The following is a 22,962-nucleotide window of genomic DNA, read 5'->3' on the forward strand; positions in this document are numbered from 1 at the left end:
GCGCGATTATTTTTATTTTCTCAAATTAATCATCCGCATCTCCAACATCACTATTTAGGATTTATTATTGTACACTAGTGTCGCTTATTCTTAATTATAATTTAAATGTTTACAGCTATCTCTTCGCTACACTTCAATTACATCGGGTGTTCATTTAAATTTTTCCTCAAAGTGAGACGATTGTGAACGCACCACGGATTACGGAGCACGGAGCAGCTGTTTAAATCTAACCTCACTTTTTGCGGTGTTTGTGTTTTTACTCTGCAGACTGACGAGTGTGTGTTCACAATCGACTCTTCAAACGCCAACTTTGACGAGAAATTTAAATGAACATTTTTGGACATGGTACTTATCGGTTGTGATAGCTTGACCACTTTTAATTAAAATCAAATGTTAATTAAAAACTTGCAATGGACGATGCAAACTGCCATAACAGTGATCATTGCCTTTTTTGAAAGAATAATAAGTTTCATCTTTTATGTTTAGCTTGCATAATTTGCACACAGTAATCAATTTGAAGAATAATTTATATACTGGGTGCCCCAAAATTGCGGAACAACTCAGTGGGGCAATGTCAACTCATGTTAGAAACTTAGTCAATCGACATAATTGTCATTACTGTTCACAACATAATGCGCATTGGTTGAGGGAAACCAATCAGACCAACCAAAAATGACCTTAAAACCAGAATTCGAAATGAATGTCGAAGTTTGAATGGGAACCCAGAAGTACTACTGCGAGCACGTATTGAAGGCGTCATAAACAGAGGACAATTATGTCTCGAAGCTGCCGGGGGTGGCTTTGAACATTTAATATCAAAACATCAAAAGTTTGGGTTATTGTTAATTTGTCTTTTATGTTGCTTTATTGCTATTTTAAATTTAGATCTTTTTGGATATGCACATACAGGGTTATTCACGAGAGGGGTGTTTCTGAACTTCTTTTTGCCGCAACCTATTATACACATTGCAACAATATCTTGATTTCAAATTTTGAAAATAATTATAACTGAATCCACGATGGCTCTTACTCCTGTCTCTTTGACGTTAAACCAAACAATCTTTGTCAATTCGAAAAATTTGTCTTTACAATAATTCTGTCACTGCTGCGGATGTTTAGAAGCCGATCGTAGACACTTCGAACACCTTTTACATTAACTTAATTTGTTAATCTATTTGTTGAATTTTGATTAAATAGAGGTTATCTGCCAATCTGACATTTCTCACAAATCTATCCAACTTACTTTGATTTCTAATTTATTAACAGAATAACACATTTGATTTAGTAGTTACCGTCATTGGTATTGTTGGTTGCGACAAAATAAAAATTCAAAAGTACCCCTCTCGTGAATAACCCTGTATTTTCATTTCTAACTGTTTATTAAATAAAAAAAGAAAAAACACAAAAAGTATGAATGAAGAAGAAAAGAATAAGTCCTCCAACGTGTATGCATTCAAATCGTTATAATCAGGAAGAAGTTATGTTTCGAAACCATCAGATGTTACGAGTCCAATTTTTACCCTTTTGCGATGACCTCATTATCTAGTAACTTCACATATGTTTGAGCTAGGATCAGAAACAAATTTGAATTGACCATAAATAACTATTATGTTTCAAATTATTATTTTTTTATGTTTCAAATTTGTTGACAATTGCTTCGAAAGGTTATGTTTGTAATCAATGTAATCAGTGAAAGAAATTAAAAATTGTCAAATTGACAGGAGCATAAAATAACCCCAATAAATCAACGTGCCGCTTTTTTTTTCTGTTTCTATCATCTCAATAGAGAGAAAGCGAGGAAGGAAATCGTGACGTCACCTCAAAAGGGTAAAAATTGGACTATATAACATCGTTTTTTATTTAAATGTTCTTATTTTAATATTTTAATATTTGGCGTTATTAATGTCAAAATTCAGTTATTTTCAAGGGTATCCAGATCGATTTACAAAATAAAACGTTCAATTAAGTTAAATAATATGTTATGTACTATTTTTCTCGATTTTTTCCTGATGTGTCAACTTTTTTTACACATTCAAATGTAAAAAAAAAAGTTTTGCAAGAATAGACTAAGAATAGTTATTTGTATCACAAGGCTATAAAATGCCATTTTGCAAGTGCAAGCACGGTTTGTGGAGCAGAGGCGAGGTGCGAGTACTTACAAAACATTTTCTAGCCGTGTAATACACAACATTTTAGGGAATTTATTTTTCTTTCATTGACAACATAAAGAATCCAAGAAGCGACTGCCACGACAAAAATCAACCAATTCTTCAAATATCCCAAACCGTAGTCGTCTTCACAGTTATTTCTAAGCCGTCGCCGAGTCGCTTGATAGCCCCCTCGGTCTGCTATACACAATGCTTGCGATAAAGGATCCAAATTTGCCCTACATCAATATTTCACACTTAAAAAAATGTACAAAAATCCCACATGACATTGACATTTTCGATTTTCTTGCCTAGGCAGGGAAATGCAATTAGACAAATGGAAAAGTAGTTTTTCTAGACATATGCCGAAAAATGTATTTCTATTAAAAAAAAAAAAATTACTCGTAATTTTGACATTTGTCATCGGATAGAGATGATCTAAGAACCTCAACGTATGCAGCTTCACAAGCCATTTAAAGATATATAAGGTCTGCTATATTTTTTTCTTAAAATAAAAACGCTAGAGCGACGGGAATACCAATCTGAATTACCCGGTATAATAATAATTGATAATTTTTGGTTTACGACCATTATAAATCAGTTAAGTATAGGAATTTCTTCTGCCGATGAAAATGAATGTAACTAATTTCTGTACGTTCAGTCAACCAAATTTAATTTTTAGTTTAGGTAGAGAAAATCAAGAGCATACAGATTGTTGATTTAATTTGTATTTAATGGTTGTTGGAACAGGTAGCTATGTAAAACCGAAAATTGCATATATTACGATGAAAAAAGTAGTAGCCGTTGCCAACATTTTATGAACACCACCTGTATTGCAGCATTGTTGGTTTATATTATCTCTAAAATGTACATCTGGCTATATTTTCGTACCATAAAATGTTATTTTTAACCATTGGTGGATCTTGCAGCGCAAAATCTGCGCCAAGGAAAATAAATAGATCTTTAATTTTAGTATAACCACTAACCTATAACAGGATGTAAAGGCCACTTAATTGTGAATGGAACGCATACACATATTTTTTTTAAACAAATTTTCGGCCAGTGTGCCGCCTAAGAATGGTTAACAAAATAAATTAAGAAGTCGAAAATGAACAACCTTGGCTGTCATGTGGGATTGTAATTAGTTTATTACGAAACTGCAACAACATAACAGTAAACAAACTCCGTGATTTATTTTTGTTGGCATATACGTTTTAATTTAAATTAAACTTTTTTGTGACCCAAATTCAAAATTTAAATAACTTCATAATAGCTTCAATACATCCTGATCGATCACGATTTAAATGCAAGTATCATAATGCCGTCGCTACATTTTACTCTTATATTTGTTGATTATAAACCTGATTTCTGATGAGGAAGGTCAAAATATTAAACTAGTTCGATTCAATTCAATTAAGGCTACCAGACGATTGTTTTTTAAAATTTATATAAACATTACTTGAAAAATACATAGTATGCATGATGGTAACGTTATTGTCACTTTGAAAGCTTTTAAACCTACATTCTTGGGAGCATTTTTAGTTCTTGATTTAGCAAAAGCTTATTTCAATTTTAAATGCCATTGATCTTTTCATGTCACATTGTCCACAGAAATTTTTATTGAGATATATTAAAACGGTACCTTTCAACCAGCATCAGTTGTTTATAATAGTTACGTATCTACAAAAAATAATTCTTAAGAAAGTATCGTGAAGTATTCGCTACTAACTGGTGTTACAATGTTTTGAAAAAATAAGTTAAATAGTTTTCATGTGCTACATTTTAATAAATAAAGCTTAATCGTTAATAGTTTTTATGTTAGATTTTTTTAGATTGTGCTCAATCTGACCACTTTGATGTCTTTGAATTATGTATATCTTTGTGTCTTACGATGGAGAATTTTTTTGTTAGTAATTGCAAACAATTGAAATTCTAACTCTTTACAGATTTTACGACGTGAATTTTTGTCCGTAATATAAATCCACATGAATTTAGGGAAAACCACAAAAAAATCAGCAGCAATTCTGTAAGAGTTTATGGGCCAAAAAAAATTACGGCGTGCCTCAGAGCTACTGCTGTAAGTATACTACAATGTGTTGCGAATTGAAGGACTTTAGAACTGATATGATATGTTTAAAAAATGTATGGTCAAGAGCGGTTCTGAAAAACAAAAGTATGGAAGCGTGGTGCAGCTTTACATTATTGCGCATAGACATAACTACAGACTAAGATTCAGATAACCTAACTTTGCATTTGTGAATTGGAATTGGACTGTAATTTTGTACACACAAAACGATAACTCGCTCAAATATTGGTAACGATCTAGGAACAGTTCTCAAACCACAAAAATATTTTTAATCTTCATTCATGACAATTTTCGTAATAATGACATTAACGATTATTCAAATAAAGGACTTCAAATCTTTTGTGTTTCACAGTCGCTCTTGAGCAAAATTTTTTGAAACAACAATCCAACATACCTACGGTCTCTAGAGTGAATAAAGCTTTCGATCCTTCGGCTGTACATACAAGGTGTTTGGTGTTTAAGGTAACAAACTTGTCTTAGATGCACAGCTAGATTAAATGAACAACTTTCCTTAGTGACATTTTTTTCAATTTGCTTTTTTTATTATGCTGAACTAAACTGACTAAACTCTGTTTCCACTGTTTGAGAGCCACTGTTCGTATCTGTAATTATTAATACCAAGCTAATAAAGGAAAATGCCTTAGCTGCCGCCTTTATAATTTAGAAATTCGGTGGATCTCACACAGTAGTTCTTCAAATTGAAAAAATGATTACTAGAAAATTATAACACATACTAAAAAATGTTACTAGAATACAAGTTTTATTTTGTCTATTTCTTTACACAGGAGAAGTTTGTTACCTTATACTCCAAACACCCTGTATCTACATATGTAGGTACATATACAATCACCAGGGGTAACATGATGCCGTTAATGTAAAGTCATTTTGTATCTAAGATCTCTGAGTAGAATGAGAGAACAAAATTTGTACTTATGACCTACTTCCGTAGCATATTGTTCGTGGATTATAAACCTTTTGAGTGTCACCGGTACGATGGAGTTAATCGAATAACGGATATCTTTTCTGTGTTCATGTAATTAAATAAACATAAAAATGGGTAGCTAATAAATGATGGATATTTTCCCCCAGTTCAACTTTAACCAGCATGCAGAATGAATCTCGAAAGATGATATTCAGAAATACGAAAAAAAAATGTAGTTTGCTTCTAATAGTCACTGGTTTAGATGGAAAAAGCAATGTATGTTTTCTAACTGGATCACCTTAAAGTTTGCTTATCATCATTTTAGAGAAAAAGTCATAATGACTTGTACGACTGTACGCAACAAACAGAAGTAAAGGGGTCATAGATGGCATCAAACGTTAATAACTAGTAAAGTCCTCTAATTTCATTCTACTGCGTTATTTTTGGAGTTATATCACACAACATCGATTAACTGTCAAAGTTACGGCCTGTAATCATGTAGGACTCATAATATACATTATACATACATAATACATTTATCAACATCAAATTTAATTTTTTTTGCTCGTGCTATTTATTAAAATACCATATTAAGAAAGTAAAAGTACTAAAGTGACTGTTTTATTACTATCCAATATGTCGATGGTTATTGGATATAAATACTTTATAATATTTCAGTTAACATGAAATTTGACAAAATTAACAATAAATAGAAGTTTCATATTAAATTGTAATAACAGTTTGTTTTTAACTATTAAATAATTGAGTTTTAGACATCGTTTGATTCTGTTTCTGTATAACTTAAGTTCGATGACTTTTGACCTCTCTTGTTATAAAGGTACAGTTTGTCACAAATATCCGCATTGTGAATATTTGTCCGATGAAAATATGGTAGCATTTCATAACTTGACATAAACAAGTGCAACAATGCAAATATTCTTTGTTGATTTGGTACACTTGTTTTCAAAACTTTCGCGTACACCTATTTTTCGCTGTTTTAAATCAGGGTTGTAATTAATCAACTATGACATTTAAACTTTTGAAAAGTCAAAATTCCTCAACTGACAGAGCAAGACAAAGTTTTGATGCTTTTCAAATTGGAAGAGGAGTGGTCCATAAGAAGGGTTGCTACTCATAATTGGCTAAATAAAAGCACTGTTCAACAGTAAAGAAGAGGTGGGAACGAGAAGGGTCCCTGAGTAGAAGAGCGATCATAATTTTTTTAATTGCTGTCAATGTCACCTTTAACATAATCTCAAAATTACCCGTTCACACCGCTAAAATTTTGCAAAATTGTTGTTACTTGATTTTGAATGTGTACGCGAAAGTTTTGAAACTGTTCAACTGTTAAATAACAAGTGTTTGGAGTTCGCTGTTCGCATTTTTGAACGTACTCGTATATCTGTTTAAGACGGAGTTAACATCAAAATGACGTTTTGTTTATACACAGTGACGACTGGTGCAGCGGGGCACAGGAGGATGACCTCTCTCAAAGTGCAAATTAAGTATGTATAATAATGGAAAATAATAAAATTAATTTCATTGCGTTATCCAACAAGATGCTTACATGTAGCTCGTTTAAGAATACTTTTCTCCTAAGAGCAGTACGTACAGTGGCGAGCAATAAATTATGGTTGTCATTTTAAAATTTCATCGTGTTGTCACAGTTGCTTGACTATATTCCGTAGTATTATTAGAAGAATCCTTTTAATTCAATAAACTATTAACAGACTTTTTGTTTATATTTTTTTATTCAAATAAATATTTATTAATATCAAATATAAATTTAATATTACAATAGCCCCCCTTAAATTTATTTTTTCTTTATTCTATATTCTTAATGCCGGAATTTTCGAAGCAATAGTTTTGTTTGCATTTTGATAGGGGTTTCGTTAAAAAATCGGCGAGCATTTCACTCGTTTGTATGTATGTATTTAATTTCTATTTCTTTTCTTTGCAATATTTCTCGTATAAAATGATGCCTGATATCTATGTGCTTGGTTCTGGAATGTTGAATTGGGTTTTGTGCGAGGCTCCTTGCACCTTGATTATCGTTCATTATTTGAATTTGTTTATCTATGTCCAACACCTCCTTTAAAAATCGTCGTAAATAGATGGCTTCTTTTGTTGCATCGGATAAAGCCATATATTATGCTTCTGTACTTGAGAGTGCTACTGTTTGTTGCTTTCTTGTTTCCCAGCTGACAGAACAATTTGCAAAAATAAAAATATATCCTGTGTAAGATTTTCTGTCGTCAGGATTCGCTCCCCAGTCAGCATCTGCAAAACCAATTATATCTTCAACACCTTGTCATCTCTTCTTTTTCTTTTTCCGTTTTTGGACACATTTCTTTTGACAGTTTAACATCTGGGCCCATAACCCTTTCTGTCACATAAAAAAAAATCATGCTTTATTGAAATTGTCACATGAATGATGAAATTGTTGCCAAATTTGTCTATAATTTGTCAGTATGCCACCCATTTAAAATATGAAGTTTTTAATTTTGTTTTATTTATTTTATATTAATTAAAACCCCGTTCTATTCCATTTGTCTGATTTTTAAAACTTCGTGAACGTTTTCTCGGTAAATCTGACATACATTTTCAAAATTGACACAACAATCAAAATTGAGGTTATTAACACAAGGGTCGTTTTAGCACAATGACACTAGTGTCTAACATTTATTGATCGCGATCGTAATATGTTGCTTTTAACACTAGAGTAACATTGTGTCCGAAAATAACATTGAGAAGCAAAATTTATTGCTCACTACTGTACGAACTCAACAGTCGTTCTCGATGACGTACACATTTTGCACGTGACAAGTCGGAGACTTACAACGCACCGTCATGAACGAAATGTTTTATAGAGTTATGTATATGTAATAGATACTATGGCAACGATATGTCCAGACAGTCACATTATGCAGCATCTGATCACATTTTGTTGGCTGTAGGTGTGAGACGAAACCGACAAGGTTGAGAGTCATCCTTGTTTTAAAGCTTTTATTCAGTCTTTTAAATGTATTTGACGTTCGTGGCAAAGTTGAAGAACGTTAAATTCCAGTGAAGATAAAATAACTGCAAAAGCACTAGGAAGAGACCCACACAAATCAAGAAAACCGTGAGTGATAGAGGCAACGTTTATGCTAAATTTTCGTCGTTGTGATGTAACTTTAAGACCATTGGCATGGGTCGCGTCGCGCCAGATGTAAATGATCATAGTTATTCACATTATAGTACGGGAGGTGAATTTTCCGACACAACTAAGTTTCAGGCACGATAGCTAAGCCGAGTGGCTGATTAATTGGAGTGCTGAAAAATACCTCCCGTACGACATTTGTATTAGACTTTTCGGCTGACCAATAAAGGATCCTTGCTGTGGAGTCAATCCCTTGACAACGGTGACGCTGATATGTTTTTTCCAAACAAATTATTTGCTGTGTTTATTAACCCAAATGTTCACTGTTAGTGCTTGAAATAGTAGTTTATTTAATGAGTTGTGCGTAAATTGGGCCTTTCTTGGCAGGAGTGGACCCACGAAAGACCCAATTTACACACAAACGAGTTGAATACAACGTTTTTTTGTTCGACGAGCCCCTTAAAGGCTCCAAATCGCTTAAAATCTTTAAAATTAGCTTGACGTTTCCTTTTGACAAGTTGTGACATTTATCAAAATCCGTTCACACAGGAGAAAATTCTCAAATTGTGTTAATCGACTGAGAAAAATGTCTAGTTCAGATAGTAAGTTAAATGTGACACCAGATGCAGTACCAGTCGTCAAATTTTTTGACATACAGAGCTGCCTACCCGATAGGTTGTATTTTTCCCTGTTATGATTATGATTCTTTATTGGTCACTAAAAATGAAAGAAACACATCTATCGGAAAAATAATACAGGGAAATGTGTTCTTTTACACAAAATGAAAGTAACACTTTAATTTTAAAGTAACTGTGAAAAGAACAAATTAACGGTACGGTAACATTTTTCCCGTACTTCACCAGACATGGCTCCCTCACTCCACTAGAAATTTTTGACATCGTTCGGGAAATCGCAGCTCCCTTGATCTAAAGTGTAAGGTAACGGTGTATTTCCCAGTTTGGGAGGCCGAAAAGAGCATTTACCAAATTCAGAAAGTTTAAAACCATTAAAAAAATTCATATAGCTACTTCTCAGGGCCATACGACGACTACGGAGCCCGACATTTTCCGACACCACCCAAGTAACTACATTCTTACTGTGCCCCCCATCTAAAAATGACACGAGCCACCACTGCATATACGTAAGTTTAATTTTAGGTTATGTAGGTTAAGTAACGACAGGCTTGTTCCAAACCACAGCCAACTCCAAATGTGTTGGTTTTTGAACACCCGTTAGTAGGGAGATAATTTGGTATAATGTCTCTTGACAGGGTAAACAGACAATTTGTCAAATAAGATGGTTTTCTTGCCAAAAGCATAAAACAGTTTAATAAATTTGAATACGTGTTGTATGCATATGTGTCAAAGGGCTATACATATTATTTTATTGACCGTGGACAAAACGAACACAATGATCAAAAGGATCTTCAGTTTTTGTTGTTTTTTTTTTTCAAAGTAAAGGATTCCTATGTTTTATATAGGTACTATTTTTCCATTGTATTACGATAGATACATTTTCTTTTTCATATTTTGTACAAAATTTAAAGGATTGAAAAATCTTAACGTCGCCTTGTAATTCGCCATGTTATATTTTCGTCAATAAAGTGATTTGCGCCATTTAATAATTTATTAAGTCAGACAATCGATCATAAAGTTGTTAATATTTTTAAGACGGCGAACGACTCTCTTCATTTACCAAGCTATCAATTTTAAAACAAAGCTTTCCCAGTCATTTATAAATATTCCGCTGAATTGCTGTTCGTTGACGTAGTCATGAATAGCAACTGGATGTTATTTAAAAAATAACAATTTAATCTCTGTAAATGGGACGAAATAAAGCATTCACGACGTGAACGCGAGAAATACGGTGAAAGACGTAAATATGTGGGTGTAATTTTATAAATAAATACGACGGCTGGAGACTATTTTGAGTTTTTCGGAACAAGATAGGAAATATCGCAACAACCTACGTTCCATTCAAGCATGACCTTGATCTTCAATTGCGTTCAGGCGCATTTTTGAGGGTCACGATTTCGCCTGAAGTGCCGACTGACAAAACGTTTTTGGTGCATCTACGTTTCATTAAATTACTTTATTAAAAATATTTCAACATAATTATTAAATAGGATATTTACCTTCAAATCTGACTTCACTTGGCAATTATTTTCGTATTTCAAATCTGCAGTCGACTAGAAAGTAATTTGTCAGTATTTTGAAGTTCTCTAACATTTATTTATCAATTAGTCAATTACATATACATACAGGTGTCCCCAAAAAATAAGATGAGTCCATAGCTCTCTTATTTATCGGAGGATTTTAATTATCTATACACCAAATTGAATGGTTGTGAATAGGCTGCAAAATGGCAAATTCACATATAGCATATAGCCCTAAGGGCTTCAAGGTTAATCTGTCAAAATATGTTTTTTCACTACTAGTCTCAGAAGGCGTCATTGTTTACTCCTGAACCGAGCCCAGAAGTAGAATTTGTCTCCCACGGTTAATAATAATTTTTCATTATTAACCCAGGGTTAATTTTTTTGAAATTTTTGAAACCGGTCCTGCTCAAATTTGCGCTGATTTGTTAGAAATGAGAATTGACAAAAAAAAAATCAAATGAGCATGGACGTTAATCAAAAATACTGTCAGAGTTGTCATTTAATTAGTCGGAATGGCTTTATCATTACGAAAATAATGAGCTCACAGATATGTTGCTAATGCATGGGAAATGTTATCACGTTATCAGAATGCAGCTGCGGCGTCCAGAGAGTACGCAGAGCGATTTCCAGAAAGACACCATCCTGGGCCACGTCAGTTATTAATCTAGGACAGCGGAGAAATAGACAGGACCGGAGTCAAAATTTTAAAAAACAATAAAAATATACAATCAATTATCTCGCTTAATACAAACATTTTACTAAGAAGATTTAGGCTAAAATTCTTAAGAATAACGTATAGTATCTGGTGTTACAAGGAACCCCTCAACTTCGAAAACACCCTGTATTCTTCCATTTGAGCGAGTAATTTGGATTATTTAACGCAGATTATTCATTTGTCTATTTAATTTTGGTGTATCGTAAACATTAAACAATTTCCGACAAAAAATGAGGTCACTGCGTACATAAAATATCAATCAAAGTCATATTTATATAAATAATATGTATCTATAAGTAAACACTCACGTCCTTTTTAATTTTAACCCAAAACGGTAAAGTCTGCAGTCAATATACTCGTAATATGTACAAGATTATATGCTACACTTTTTCATGTTTAATTGATAAGTGGTATCACTACTTGTCGATGTCTATAGAGTAAATAGTAATAATTGTTATAAGGTATTCATGATGATAAATGTATATTCTAATTCCATTGTTGCCCACATTGAGGCAGATATACGAGTATGTGTGATAACTGATAACTTCAGTAAAAGATGTTCTATGATTGATTTCGTCCAAAGATAAGCGATGCTGGTCTCTGTTGTAATTATAATTTGGCGGAACAGAACACGATCTATCTATATGGGTGTGGAAGTGGTCTTGACCGGATGTTAGGTCAGTTTTTTGTGCAGCAAATCTAAACTGCTTGCTCGTTCTGTGTGTGATGTCCATAGCAATATTAGTGTACGTTTTATGGGTTTGGCCCAAACCCAAGGTTGATTTTCTCTATTGTCTTGGATGTTGTCTAAACGGAAAGAATTTAAGATCTGAAACATTTTCAAATTTCTTGTGGGTTGATTTTATTGCTACTGTGGGGGCGGTAATACGTGGTAATTTGAGTAATGGCTACCAACTCACGTTTCATACCAACTGCAGGTTAATAATGGACATTAAAATAAATCAGTTTTATAAAAATACTTTGACTCAAACACCTTTATACATTTTTAACGAGTTGCTATTTTTATCCGTACCAACTTATTTTTTATATTTGTACCGCATTTTGAGCAATAACAATTTTTACTTATCGACTTTTAACTGAATAATGATTGTCTTCAAAACGTTACGAAAAATTTTACAGATATACGAGTACATATTATACTTACTGTGTTTTAGTTTCAAGGCTGAATAATCTGAAGGTAATTGTCAAACTAAATTTCCTCTCATCTTACTATTTACGAGTAATTTAAATTTTAACGTGTGAAAGTGTATGCTTCTATTTAATAATGGATATTTTGTTTTGAATAAATGATTTAAATTGGATTGGTTTTTAACATGGTTCAATAAAGTTTTTACAAGAAAAAAAAGTAGCCAGTTTAGAGAATTGGAGAGATGAAACATCTTGACGCGACTTGCCAAAGCAGTATAAACTGACATGCTTAGCCAACATTGAAATAGTATTTGAAAATATAGGACTTTCAGGACGGAATCTGTCAGAATCTAATTTAAAAAAAGAATATTTCATTCAGTCAGAAAGATCTATCCGATGTAGTCTTATGGGTGTAGTCTTACGGGTGTACACAATTAGAGAAATCTTGTTCGTGAAGAGCATACGGGATCGTATCTTGAAAGTAGCATGCAGGGGCGCGTTTACAGTCAACACAGTTGCTACTTAACTCGGCCAAATGTTTCACTTGCAAATAACTAACAGAAAAATAATACATCTAAATACGCAATGATGCTAGCATAGATCTAGTGAAACTTTTTCGCTCGCTTTTTCGTGCTAGTAAAGACTAAAGGTAACTGGCAACTGCTGCACTAACAGGTCTGAAAAAGAACTAGCACCCCTACAAGCTTATTTCATTTCCTGGAATGGTGGAGAAACCAAACAAAAAATATATAACTTGCATTTTTCATGAAGATGTACCTGGTGATTTTGAAAATTGTACAGGTATTTTAACCTGTGACCTCACAAAAGATAATGACTGAGCCAGTAATGCCTTATAAAAGTGTTGATATTTTCCGAGAACACAGTGGGTCAAAAAAAAAAACATATTAGACTTTTTTGTTATCCTTTAATTCAAAATTAAGTTTTCTCAAACCTCTCAATAGTCTCAATGCACGAACATTTGTAAACGTTGTGCAGCATCTTCGCGATTTTGAGGGTCTCGCAATAAGTGTTGATCTTGGTCGCCAACGAGAATAGCATTTTAGTTGCAGAAGAAGAAATTCCTCACGAAATCCAAGAGCGTCACTTCCAACAGTCAATTTCAATTAACGTGTGGGTTGGAATTGTTGAAAATTACCTCGTAGCTCGTACAGTCCATTTTTAAATTATAATCCGATGAGCTTAGCCCGAATTAAGAAGTTGACATGACCTGCGTCTTCAATTTTTAATGTAACTGATCCAGGGGACTATAATTAAAAAATGGACTTTGGGTCCGTATGTCTTACATGGCCATTTGAATGGAGACGGTTATCTTCAATTTTTAAATGAAGTTTTACCCGAATCACTCGACGAGATTCCTCTAGCAATTCGACCAGAGATGTGATACTTTCACGATGGTGCACCGCCTCATTAGGTACATTCAAAATGTCGCTCAGGATATTCGTGAAAACAAGAGGCATTCCGAATCTAGTTCGGTTTTCATCACACATCGTGCTCAAGCTTTCATTGCTAACGATGGAAGGCATTTCGAGCAACTTCTTCGATGTTTCTTTTTTTTTTTAATATAGCCTTCCCCTTTCACCATATTGGCCTATCAGGTACCTTGCGGTCGACTAATTTTTCCCTTTTTTCCCTTGGTGGTGCGGCGGGGCTCCGGGGTACTTTCCCCGGCCACCCACGCCCACCCTCTCCTCTCCTCTCCTTTTCTGGACGACACGAAACGCACACAACACAACATCCATGGGAGGCCCATCCGGCCTGGGATTCGAACCCTGCTGACCTCGCGGTGGTGTCGGAAGGGTGTCGCTCTTCCTTCCACCACCCTACCGTCAGCCCCTGATAGACATACACACACATCCATGGACCGGCGGAGGTTCCTTCCTTCTAAAAAATCCTCCCCCTTCGGTGAGATTCGAACCCACTAGCACCGGGACCGCGACTTCGGAGCACTGTCTCCGACAGCCATGCGGCCACCGAGCTACTTCTTTGGCGCGACCTTGACGCAACCTTGAAATACGAGAGAAAAAAAAGGCATTTGCACAAGGTTTGAATGGTGGGAAACGATCTCGGAGGACGCCCTGAAGTAGTTAAAGTGAACAATTACCCAAATTATTATTGATATCGCAACAAAGTTCGAAATTCGAAAACCCGGCAACGCAAAATTGCAGTCTTCTACCTTGATGATGCGCTCAACTCTGATTGGTCAAGTTTAGGATTAATCAGATTGTCACATTTACCCAAATATTCCCTTTTTTCTCCGATGAAGCAGTTGTGGGACACCTGGGCTTTTAATTTTCGATTCGAGTAGTTAATGGTGGTGCACAGAAGTCCACAGATAGCATGCTTCACGGATCCGCTGTAAAAATGGTTTCAATGAATAACGGTGTTGCAATTGTATTTTACATCTATTAGATTTTATCCTAGCAAAGAAAAGAAAAGAATTTTAAAAAGACGGGTTTGGGTGAGGAGTTGGATATAAAGACGCAAATATTTTGGGGTCACCTTCACATCAATTTAGCACTGAATTGAGAAACCAACAATTTCCTTCATTTAAAAATGGTATTTTGATGGACAAGGTGAGCAAATGTGTATCAAAACTCCAATTGCAAACCCAGCAAAACACGTATGAGAGCATTCGAGATGCGAACCAATTAATAAACATGTTTGGAATAGTTTCGAGCACGTGATCTGTGTACATGGTTCGAGCCCTCATACAAGTAGTGTTCCAGAGCTTCTTGAACGCCATTTTATAGATAATGCTAAAGACTGGATATTGGCTAAAGGAGTTTATTGACAACAAGTTACATGGTAGGTTGTACCTACCAATCTGATTACGTTTTAACTGATTGCAATATTTATACCAGAAATTTCAAACCGATTGAAATCAATTCAATCGAATTGAAAGTATCACGTAAACAAGCAAAATTCAATTCAGTGCGTTGGAAGGTTCAACAGATCAATAATTATGTATAAACGCGTCACTGAACACATACACAAATATGTCCAACAAAATAAATAGATACAATTATTGATAGTAATTCTTCCTCTACCTTCACATTTCCGTTCTTATTTTGTAGATTCAGATATTGATTATTACCGATTCATAGTCGACGATATAGACGAAATCCGAACTTCAATCGATTGAACTTTTATACAGACAGAAGTAAAGTCAACGTAATGTATGATTTTACCAAGAGTTGAATTTTTAGGTAATATCGCCACATATTTATTGCCCAGTAAAATCGTCGCACTGAAGTCACCCTAAATTGGTTGAATGGTATAAAGCAATTGTTAAAATATGAATAATAATTTTTATCAAAAATTGTTACGTCTACAGTTAAGAATCTTGTTTAGATAAGAAAGTTAATGTCAATCTTAATTTGAGAATGTTAATAAACGTAGATACACTTAAAAGGATCAATTGAACTTCTTCCTTTTTAACACATGAATCTTCAAGTACGAATCAGTTCCAGTTCACGACAATGTTGCTAGTTAGCTAGTTGACCGCATCTTAAATTAAGTAATATAATTGATTGTATTTAATTTTGAATTCAGGCCACAAGTAGATTTATCGATTAAACCAGAATCAAAGTGGGTGGAGTTTAACACAAAGTTCAACAAAACTCAAAGACTTGTTAATAGGAACCTATCATTACAAGCTAGAAAAAATTGTTTTCTACTTCGGTACAATGAGCATTTTGTGACACCGCAAACAGTTTCACAAAGATCAATTTTATAGCATCGTTTTTAGTGATTATTGAATGTGAGGTTGGTATTGATAGTAAATTTCAGTGTTAAATGTGATGATATTTGAACCTGAATCTATGTTTTGGAACAAAATAAACTATTAAGGGGGTAGATTATTATTGTATCAACATCTGGGAGATCATTTAAAATTTAATTTTCAATGACATTGACATTGCTTCGTCAATACCAACCCAATTCCATTAAAATAAAAGTCACTAGATAATAATTTTATATTTAAAAAAATTAAATTAATGAAGCCGAAGTAGAAAAAATAGCATGTTACACTCGTTGCACAAGACATGTTGTCGAACTCGTTCCTCCTTCCTCCTCACTGCGTTCGTCGTGTTCTAAACCCTCTCGTTCGACAATAGACTGTCTTGTGCAACTCGTATAATATCTGTTCACGTTGGAATGAAGATCAGTGGTGCAAATGACCTGACCTGTTGCTATAACAACTCATATGACAGTTAATGCCAAATGTGTGCGATTTGCAACACTGATGTTCAATCCAACGTGAACAGGATATAACAATATACTATTTTCTACTTCGGTGTCACAATGAGCATTTTGTGACACCGAAAACAGTTTCACAAAGATCAATTTTATATTAGAGTGGTATATAAGGGAAAGTAGGCTCGATCCTGGTTCCTAGGGGAGTTTTTGAGAGTTACATTTTCTGTTGGCAGCATCTACTGTTTACTATCAAGCTTCAAATATCTGTCAGTTCGATCAAGCGCCAAATTCAAAACAGAAAAAATTCTTAAAATGGTTGGTTGCACGGCACCTTATTGTTCTGCCAGATCAGAAAGAGGTATTAAAATGTTTCCGTTCCCAAACGATGCGTCACGCAGACAATTGTGGATCCAAAATATTGGGAAACCATTGAATTGGCAACCTAGTTGCCACAGACTTTGTGAAGTAAATGCAAGCAAATCTAAATAGTTAACATAAAATTTACATTTTATTTTCACTTTTGGAATATTTTAACAATGAGCAATTTAATTTAAATGCAAATAATGACAAAGTTTTAAGAAATAAAAAATAAATAAAACAACCTCCAAATTTGAATGCACCTTCAACATCATCACTTACACTCCCTACTTGTTCTTCCACCTACACTGAACATAATTCTTCTCTAGCAAATGAAAATATTCTTCACTACATTGCAAGCTCAATAGTCAACTCCCTACCTAAAAAGAGCATGTGTACTAAATGTGCTAATTAGCTTCATTCTGAGGACAACAATTACTGTGACGACAATGTTCAGATATACAGGGTGTTTGAAAATTGCTAGTACAAAAAAAAAACTGTGGCATCTAGAAGCCCTAAGAAATCCAAAAAACCAATTTTTAATTTTTTTAAACAAAAGGGATAAAGTAACCCTATCCCAGCATATTTTACGCCTCAGGCGGGGCAGTATTTTTTAAACCTTGGTAACCAAGCGTGATAATGAAGGACTATACAACAATATGAAAAATAAATATTTTTTTGCAAGATTTTGGCAACTAACAATGGTACTAACAATTTTAACCCAATTTTTAGTAATTTTTATCTCGAAAACTAGAGGACTTTTATTAAAAAAATTTTTTGCCGATGACTTTAACTCACCACCACCAATTACCAGTATTTTTTTGTACTAGCAATTTTCAAACACCCTGTATAGTTCAAAGCGAAATTTTGGAGGTTTACATTTTCCAAGTAGCTGCTTTTTTACACTTATTCGAATATGTGAAGAAACATTTAATCGCCATACAAAAGTTTTACTTTCCAATCATCTTACTGAGACAACATACACTTCTATAGTATTGTCTATGTCTTCCCACATCATAATTCCAGCTTGCTGTAAACTTGCACACCTCATTATAAAAAAAATTCTAATCATTCGCTCAACATCACTAGCAAATCACATTACGGAAAATTTACAGCACAAATGGCAAAGTTTTTCCACAAGTTGTAAGTTTGTAGTTGAACACTGTAATTGAATTTATTTTCTTCCATAATTGTGTTTATTTTGCACCTACTCTTGAAATGTCACCTGTCATATCCACAGAACAGTCATATCATAGTCATATCTAACAATTTTGACAATAACAGTGCAGCCAATCAACAATCGACAAACGCCCCTAGGAACCAGGATAGAGTCTACTCTCTTTAATATACTAATTTTATTTTATATATTATGTAATCTGTTTCAAAATAAAAAATCCACCAACACTGGTCGCCAACTTTTGTTTTTAGTGTGTCTGCAAATGACAAAAAAAGTGAGGTTATGAAAGAAAACTGTTGACAGTCGTTTTGATATGGTAGCTACCACCTTTTGTACATAATAATTATTTTGTATTACATAAGTAAACTCAACAGTTCTCAGTCAAATTTTGGCGGGAGGTTGGTCAACCCGATAAAATGAAACTTATTCTAGGGATTTCTTTTTTCTGCCAACATAATTCAACAGGTGGTGGATTTTTGATTTTGAAACAGATTATACAGGGTTATTCTAAATGATTGTAGTCGAAGTAGGCGTGAAAACTGAATGTAAAATTTATGGTTGCCGCTCCACATAAAAAAATCATCAAAATGATGTGTTAAATTGGGTGCAAAACAACTCAATATTTTTAAAATTGATTGTAGAACAACTCAATATTTCTGGATTCAATCGTTAATTTAACAAAAATAAATAAAATCCTCATCACCGCACTTTTCACCTAAAAAATGACAGTGACAGCGACACAACTGACAGTTCACATGAAAGCGGCAAAAACGTAATAACATGGGCATGGCCCACTTCGACTACAATCATTTAGAATAACCCTGTAGCATCGTTTTTAGGGATTATTGAATGTGGGGTTGGTGTTGATAGTAAATTTCAGTGTTAAATGTGATGTCATTTGAACCTGAATCCATGTTTTGGATCAAAATAAAGTATTAAGGAGGTAGATTATTATTGTAACAACATTTGAGAAACAATTTAAAATTTAATTTTCAATGAAATGACATTGCTTCGTCAATACCAACCCAATTCCATTAAAATAAAAGTCACTAGATAATACTTTCATATTTAAAAAAATTAAATTAATGAATTAACATGTTGTCGAATTCCTCACTGCGTTCGGCGTGCTCTAAACCCTCTCCTTCGACAATAGACTGTATTGTGCAACTCGTATAACAATATACAATTGTGTAACTGCCTTAAATTGCTTTTTCTTTAAATAAATCGTTTGTAATAAAATGAACAACTTATTTTTTAAACACAATATTTGTAGTATAAAGCCGCCATGTCGATGCATGACAACAATAAGCGAAAGCTCAGTTCAGTGTGTAAATGAATGTTACAGAATGTTAAAATTTTGCCTTCAGTTTTGTGCTTTTTTATAGATTTTTCCCAAATTAAAAACAAGATTTACATGTTTTTAAACACACAGAGAGAAATGCTCGCTAAAAGAGAATTTTAAGAAACATTGGTTTGTGTATTGGAATCCCAAAGTAATGTTGTGTCAGTAATGTCTGGAATGTTTACGAGTGTATTCCCCGAATTACAAACAGAAAATTAAAGCAATCAATTACCATTGTTAGTAACTAGACGTAAAGGAAATCGGTGGTGGCATTACGTTGTTCTGCGTCGGAAACGAGGTAGATGTGAGGGTAACAGTGGTTACGTTGTCATTAATGATGGTATTTAACCGAAATTGAGAATTAAATAATGAAGTTCTGTTTGTGAATTGAACGCTTATTTAAAACCTACCGTGTTCACCCGAAATTCATGTCTTAATAAAAAATCAGTCCCAAGATATTTAATCGCAGGAATGATTTTGAGTTTCAGAACAATGTTGATTGATTTTTCTTCATTATTCGCTGTCATGTCTGGGGAGCGAATTAAAACGCCTTTTATAATTTCTAATTAAAACTGGATGAAACAATTTCAGACACTCCATTACACAAATAACTAATGGCTTATGGAAAATTTATACTCATAAATAACGAACTATAAATATTAAATAAGAGTAAATATGTAGATCCTCTATAAACATTTTCAATATCCAGTACGACAATACACTATACCGTAAGTTTGTATCTTGGTATCTAGGTACATCCGAATGAAATAAATTGTTTTCGTTATGAACGAATTCATAATTCTGCTTAATGGTAATATAAAAGTAAATTTGTTAAATTGATTTTGTGCATCCACTTGGATGAAACACGTCAATTGTGGTTTATTGAATATTTGCTGTTCAAATATTTTGGTTTCTTTTACATTCACAATGCTTACTTTGAACGCCACACGCAAATATTCGAGGAACTACGAAGAAATATTCTATTTATAATGTAGGTACTTGGAATGAAAAGATTACGCCAGTTGTCTGGTTCTCATTTTCTTAATTACAATTTTTCGTTGAATTATTCTTGACAGAAGGTTGATTTAATGATCGAATAAACACATAAAATGTGAAGAAATTGGAATTAAAGGGTTCAAAGTTGTAATTCGACTCTTTGATGCTGAAAGTGCTTAGAATCGATATCTCGTAAAGACGAATTATATTGGATTTTGTGTCAAAAAGAACTTGATTGGAAACGATTAAATTTTTTCACGAGAGAATTTTCTCGTTTCGTGTAAACACAAAATTGTCCAGGCAGAAACGATATTTTTTGTTTGTATATTAAATGTTACGTATATTTTTGTTCACAGAGAACTCTTTCGTCTTATTCTGGTGTATCAAATTCTTCTTCGATATTTGTTCAGAAAATCACCTGGACGACTAATCAACGTCTGATTAGTGATTACAGTGCTGTCTTAATAATAAACAAGTTACTGTTACTGAAGCAGGCAGAAAGCAAACAGCCTGTGGTAACGCAATTATGTTTAGGAAGTAACGTATTAATAATATGTATAGTTATTTTGATTAAATGATATTCAAATTTATCCCAGGAAAATATCCATGACGCTTTTTCTGATGGTCGTCATCACTCGAAACAAAATTTGACGCAACAGTGACGATAATGGATCAATTTATAACAATTATTATTGGTGCCAAAAAACAGATCTTAATGAAATTCCAAGCATTCTTTCCACCCACGCGTGTTGGACATGTGTTTAGTTTCTTGGTGCCGGCGCCTTTAAACTCATCTGTAACAGCTGATGGAAAGGTATTTAATGATCGCCTTTTATTATACATAATCATTCACAGTTAATTGAATTTAATATAACATTCAGTATTTCAACGTATAGTTTGAACTCTTGATGATTACTTGTTAATTTTTAATTTACAAAGTGTACATACTCATTGTTTCTCAAGATGATAATTAGGTACATATGTATGTACTTATATTTTTTAAAGAAAACGAATTATGTACGTAAATGCCATTATGTGTGGAATCGACAATGGTTGTTAAATGAATTAACGTGCATTCACAGTTTGTTATGAATGCAGAACGTTTTTTCTGATGTACAAGTGTTCCGTCTCATTAATATTTGACAAATTGCAATCGGTGAAGCAAATGAATTATGCATTCGACGTTGCGAGTTTCTTGTACCGATTCATTCATGACGTACCGATACCAAGGCATCAGTCACATATGCAATGGTTAAAACTGCAATTCACGGACTTCGTAAAATTGGATGTTGTTTTTATTAAAATAGGAAACACAAGAAAACAAAGTTTTTTCGTAACAGGATGGATTGTTGTATTACGGCATTTATGATTCAGCTTAGAAAATTGTATCTGTATTACACTTTTTGCCCTACGGACAGCGACTACCAATATTCTGGTACGAAATTTAGTTTTCGGTGTAACATTTAATGAGTATCTTTTTGCAATTTATACCTGTTCAGTATAACGAACACGCGGAGACACTATAGAAACATTCTGATTTGAAAATATGTAAAAATTTAAGAGGATCTCATTGAATTAAGTATTTTAAACAAATCTGTGACAAAACAATTTTTTTTCATTCGTAAAATTGTCGCAATGCTCAGGAAGCCTTTTGAATTGTAATTTTCTATATTTAAATTTTTTGACAGAAAATAGTAGGTATATTATACACCAAGGTGGAGAAGTTCGGCGCGCCTCGGTATGTAATCTTGGCGCTCTGGCTATAAGGGACTTCTCTACCGTGGTTTATATACTATTTTTTTCACTACTAGATACATTTCTGATAATCGGAATCCGAGTTGTCATTTCTAAACGGTTGCTATGAAAATCGTCTACGTCAACCAATGAAATAAGCGACAATCTTTCGTTGCTAGGTGATGAGAAATTCTACTTCTGAGTTCGGTTCAGGAGTAAATAATGACACCTTCTCAGACTAGTAGTGAAAAAAGTATGTAATATAGTAGTTTATTTAACGAGTTCGTGTATTTACACACGAACGAGTTGAATACAAGGTTTTTTTGTTCGACGAGTCTCTTAAAGGCTCCAAATCGTTTAAAATCTTTAAAATTAGCTTGACGTTTTGTTTTGACAATTTGTGACAAGTTGTGACATTTATCAAGATCCCTTCACACAGGAGAAAATTCTCAAATTCTGACAGTGTCGAACAAAAAAATTACTTAAAGGTGAAAAACATATTTTACATGCATACAACGTTTCAATTAATATATTGTTACGATGTTGATGGCATGTTAAAAACGCAATAAATCTTGTAAGGGAATGGTTTGATTTTTTGTGAAGCCAGTTAACATGTAAATTTACTTCGTTTAAATGGAATTAACGAAATATGCTGTATCAAAACCTCCATGGCAACTAACCGCATTAGAAAAATATGAAGTGCGCATTTTATAATTGTAAGATTTTAATACAGTGCGCCCAGGAAAGTGGTGGCAAGTTTTCCCATTAGTGCCACCAGATGGAACTATTAAGTGAACATATTTTTGATATATGGCAACA

General features: G+C 33.6%; 1 protein-coding gene across 3 annotated transcripts in view; it reads left to right on the top strand.

The window, feature by feature from the left end:
• Positions 1-22,962, top strand: part of Rcd2 (Reduction in Cnn dots 2) — a 176,926-nt gene that overhangs the window by 23,132 nt on the left and 130,832 nt on the right. The window contains exon 2 of one of the 3 annotated variants that reach the window (XM_069062235.1): positions 9,333-9,438. The exons of the other annotated variants lie outside the window; for them this stretch is intronic. The gene's annotated coding sequence lies outside the window, so the exon portion shown is untranslated. The remainder of the gene's footprint in view (positions 1-9,332; positions 9,439-22,962) is intronic. 3 annotated transcript variants of the gene reach the window in all.

Source organism: Tenebrio molitor, chromosome 1 (assembly GCF_963966145.1).
Source record: "Tenebrio molitor chromosome 1, icTenMoli1.1, whole genome shotgun sequence".
Classification (NCBI taxonomy): Eukaryota; Metazoa; Arthropoda; class Insecta; order Coleoptera; family Tenebrionidae; genus Tenebrio; species Tenebrio molitor.